Source organism: Mustelus asterias, chromosome 3 (assembly GCF_964213995.1).
Source record: "Mustelus asterias chromosome 3, sMusAst1.hap1.1, whole genome shotgun sequence".
NCBI lineage: Eukaryota > Metazoa > Chordata > Chondrichthyes > Carcharhiniformes > Triakidae > Mustelus > Mustelus asterias.
This window is the reverse complement of record NC_135803.1, coordinates 8,775,860-8,780,875: the sequence shown is the minus strand read 5'-3', so window position 1 is coordinate 8,780,875 and position 5,016 is coordinate 8,775,860. Positions and strand designations below refer to the sequence as shown.

The window sequence follows — 5,016 nt, the reverse complement described above, 5'->3', positions numbered from 1 at the left end:
CAGAGAGAAAATTTGAACTTACAGGAAGGAAGAGTTCGGAAGCACATTTGATAAAATCTTCAAATAAAGGGTGAATATTCTGCTGCCATTTCAATTAATGTAAGTGTAATACATCTGGTATGCTCTGAGATAAGGCATTAAGAACTCCTCACCAATGTGAGAAGATTCCTCTGCATGCTCGGTTACAGCTGAATATTATCCATAAGTTATACAACTGGGTGCAACTGAATAATAGCCAAAACCCTGTTCAAATTATTGTCATCGATAGATCTCCCCACACTCTCAGTCTCTGCTCTTCCCATTCGTAATAGCATCAATGGAATTATATCAATGGAATGAAGATTGAGTGGGTTGTCAAACAACCCAATTCCAATTTCACACTGAGACATGAAAGCTAAATTACTACCAACGTCTCCAAGTATCACATCTCTGAGTGTGTACAACACACTGCATGGTGACTTTCAAATATCTCACTCTCTTGAATACCTTTAAATTTATGTAATCACAAGAAACACTGACAGAAACATTTAATTAAGAATAGGCTGATTCAGACTGATGCGCTCGCCTTTTTAACATTATTGTTATCTTTTATTAATTTATTGGATGTGGGCATCTCTGGCTAGGCCAGCATTTATTGCCCATCCCTAGTTACCATTGAGAAGATGGTGGAGTGCTGTCTTCTTGAACTGCTGCAGTCCTGATGTTAGGTACATCCATTGTCCTGTTCATAAGGGAATTGCAGGATTTTATCCCAGTGACAGTGAAGGAACGGCAATGTAATTCCAAGTCAGGATGTAGAGTCACTTGGAGGGAAGCCACCAGGTCGTGGTGTTCCCATGTTTCTGCTTTTCGTATCCTTCCAGATGATCATGGTCTTGGGTTTGGAAGGTGTTGCTGAAGGAAAATTGGTGAGTTCCTGCAGTGCATCTTCTAGATGGTACAATCGGCTACCACTGTTCATCAGTGGTGGAGGGAGTGAAAATTTGTGAAAGAGGCAGCCATCAAGCCGGCTACTTTGACATGGATGGTGTCAGGCTTCTGGAGAGTTGTTGGAACTGCACACACCCAGGCAAATGGAGAGTATTCCATCACATTGCTAACTTGTGCCTTGTAGATAGCAGACAGGCTTTGAACAGGCAAAACACATGGATTAATTAAATTGGAAGCAGTGTGTCACGCCCTCTTTTGGTAATTGGATATGTGATCTTATTCAGAACCTCAAATTCGTGAAAATAAAGCGTGCTGAGAAAATCCATGGATGGATTTCATGTAATTTGGCAACATTTCCTAGATTGTTTTGAGGAACTATACCTTTCTGCCTTCATATAACTGAGATTATTTAAATTAAATGATGCAAAACTATATCTGTCCTCTGGTTGCTGACATTCTTATTGATTTTTTGGGGCTTACAAAGGATTTCTTTCAGCGTTTTTCTTTATTTTTTTCATCTTTCTCCTCTTTCTCTTTTCCATTTCCTTTCCTTCCTCTTTGAAATGTAAGTTTATGAAATTATTGCTGTACTGCAAGCTACTTCCGGCGCTGTCATACATTATGATTGTTGTTCAAACTTAAGAAACAGAAATTTAAAAAAGAACACAATCACAGTGTCAGTGAAGAAGTGTCCACACTTATCTTTAACCTTTAATTGCCATGGCATTTCAATATTTTCTCTCGATCAAGTCTGATTTCCACTATTATACAAACAATGTCACAATATAGTCCCATCCATTTCCGAATTGTACAAGTTGTTGATATGCCAAAACCTAATCATTTTAATCACCTTTCCTAGTATATCATTTCTGGAGCTTTGGCCATTTCGGTGGAGAAAATACCAACGAAAAGCCTGGTGGGTATTTATTTGAAGACAAGTCTTCTTTATTCCTCTAAGTGTTGGCATAAGATAACAACATAAACCCTGCTAGCTATATTTGATTAATTCACTGCCTTACAGGTTGGTATCTGCAGAAGCTAATGAGACTATTCGAATGAAGTGCCTAAGTGACCAGATATGGGGAGGCGATGGCCTAGTGATATTATCGCTAGACTATTAATCCAGAAATTCAACTAATGTTCTGGGGACCTGAGTTCAAATCCCTTCAAGACAGATATTAGAATTTGAATTCAATAAATATATCTGGAAGTTAGAATCTGCAGATGACCCATGAAATCTTTGTTGATTGTTGGAAAATCCCATGTGTCCTTTGGGACGGAAATCTGCTGTCTGGCGTACATGTGACTCCAGAGCCACAGCAACGTGGTTGACTCTCAACTGCCCTTTGAACAAGGGCAACTAGGAATGGATAATAAATGCAGGCCAGCCAGTGACACCCATCTCCCACGAATGAATTTTCAAAAAATGTAATCTACACACCTGGATTAATGCTTTAAATATATTCATTTGAAACCTGCCATGGCAGCTGGGAATTTAAATTCAATTGATTCAGTAGTGAATGAGAAAGAAACTATTAACTTGTCCGAAAATTGCATTCGCTCACAATTGTCCCTGTAGGGATGGAAATCCACTTCCTTACAGGGTCTAGCATATATATGGTTGGATACTCACAACAAAATTGGCACCCTTAATTGCCCTTTGAAATAATCTAGCAAGCCACTCATTTGTGTTCAATAAGGCTGCTCAAGAGCAAGGAGGGAAGGGCACCAAATATTGGCCTGATCAGTGCCGCCCACACCATTTGAATAAAGTAAAACTATTGTCTCATGTTTCTGGTGCATCTTGTTACCTTTCAGATCGTAGGAAACTTAGTGATGAACATCTTGAGTACCATTGCTGCAGGATTTGGCGTAGTGATTTACACGATGCACCTGTACTTGGGTCCAGTTTGCTTTCTCTATCTTGTGATGTCGCCTCACTTTTCTGTGAGTAAGCTAATATAGTCATAGGTCAAGCTGAAAGTACTTACAGAATATTGCGATGGTTTGCGCATTATACATCCAATTTATAAAGCTATATTCACTTAACCATAAAGTAATATATTTCATCTGTAACATGCTACTTTTCGCAGGTTTCATTTCGCGTTTTAGTTGGCTGCCTCTTGGGATTCACTGGACTTCAATTTTTAATTTCGCTTGTAATATCCGGATTCAGTTGCCGTGGATTACGATGGTATAAACAGGACTCTAAACTGGTAAGTTCCGAATCTGTCTTTATAATAGATATACATTACTTACTAACGTGTGCGAGAGAACAAAGAAAGAAGAAATTTCGTTGCTACATGAAGTCACATTCTTACCTGAGTGAACATTAACCGCCAAATGTTTCTGCACTTCCGTTCGCTAATCGGCAGGTTCTCCGATCTCGCCCGCGGCTGGGATTCTCCGGCCCCGCTGTAGTGAATGGAGATTTGGCTGAGCACCAAATTCTCCGTTCTCGTTGAAGGTGGTAGTGGATCATGCGGGACTGGAGAATATCTTACTGTTGATGGGAGCAATCTTAACAGTTTGCCATGCGGGTCGGCCGGGGTGTAATCGGCTTGGGTGGCAATTGATGGGGGGGGGGAGGGGCATGTCCGGGGTGGCAATGGGGGCGGGGTGGGGGGAGGGGGGGAGTTGGAATGTCTGTGGGGAAGTGACAGATCTCCCAGGATACTGAGTGCACTGTGTGTACACAATTTTTTAAAAATCCAATTCAATCAAATCCACTCCAATTCAGTCTCAACAAGTTGAGCCATTCCTGATCCAAGCTGACAAGACAGGGCTCTCACTTCATGTCTTGGGCTTGATCTACATGATCCAAGCTGATTGGATCTCATTTGATCTCATTTGCATCTTAGCCAAAAGGCCAAGATGCAGCTTTTAAAAATTGCTTCAAATGAAGCTAAAATGTAACCTAATGACTTCAACCAAGTACAGCATGTCGATACGACACTTGATCTTAACCAAAAGGCCGAGAAGCGATTGTACTGGAAATAGTCTCGAGCCGGCGGCGCTGTGCAGTGGTGCCCCGAGAGCTCAGCAGCAGGCTTCACAGGTGATCTGAGGCTTCACACCTCCCTTCCTGGTGAGAATGGTATGATGGCTGCTGTTGTAAATTCTCATTGCTTACCTCACTTAAAAAACTGGGGAGCAAACCTATCATTTTCTCTCCTGTTCGACATTTAGAAATGTTTTGAGATAATTGCACTCAACGCCTTCCCTCCGTGCTTTAACAGTGATTCCAACTCCATGGTCGTTTATGCTGGGTTTGTATCTCGCGTCTTGGGTGTGGTGAGATTTTCTGGGCGCCCTGCAGCGTGTTTCTCGTGCGACGAGAGGTGGTGTGGCATTCGCTGGTGGTGGAATCTTCCGGTCACGCCAGCAGAATCTGCTTCGATATTTTCCCCTTTTCTTTGTTTGCTGATTTTGATTGTAATCAATCTTTTTGCAGAATACAGTTACGATCCAGTCTATCGCCGTTCAGAACTCGCCAGCACAGGTACCTCAAGATGATAACTACGAAACCCTCTTGGCCGAACATTCCACTTACGAAACCCTGAAATTTAATTAATTATCGAATGTCGGGGCAGGGGAATCAGAATATATCAGACATGTTTGTACAATAATTGAGCGGCATATTTCTATCGCTGTTTCCTTGGGCTACTTACAAATTAGATAAATTGCTCAAATTATGTCCGTCATGTAATTTGCTTGTTTAGTATTAAAACTAATGAGGAATCAGTGCCAAGTCAATGGGAGGGATTTTCCTCGGGGGTCCTTATGCCCAAATTAGGGCGCTTGAAACTCTGGTGAAAAATCAACCCCAAGCTTTCAGCTATATTATAATGAAGCAAAATCTCACGCTTTTCCGCATTAAGTCAATGAGCGGGAACTCTATACGAATGCGTCTCAGTCTCACTACCCACACTGATATCATCATCAAATTGTGCTTGGCATATTCACGACTATGTCTTCTGGCGTTGCGTCATTTCCTAGTTGCTTCCTATGACTAGCATTAGCATCAGAAAAGAGAAATGTTCAAATCACTAACATGATATAAGCCGAGGTAGGTAGGGACATGAC

The 5,016-nt window shown here is 41.4% G+C and overlaps 1 pseudogene; it reads right to left on the bottom strand.

Moving 5' to 3' along the window:
• Positions 1-3,773: 3,773 nt before the first annotated feature.
• On the bottom strand, positions 3,774-3,916 carry LOC144491936 (U2 spliceosomal RNA; annotated as a pseudogene).
• Positions 3,917-5,016: the final 1,100 nt, after the last annotated feature.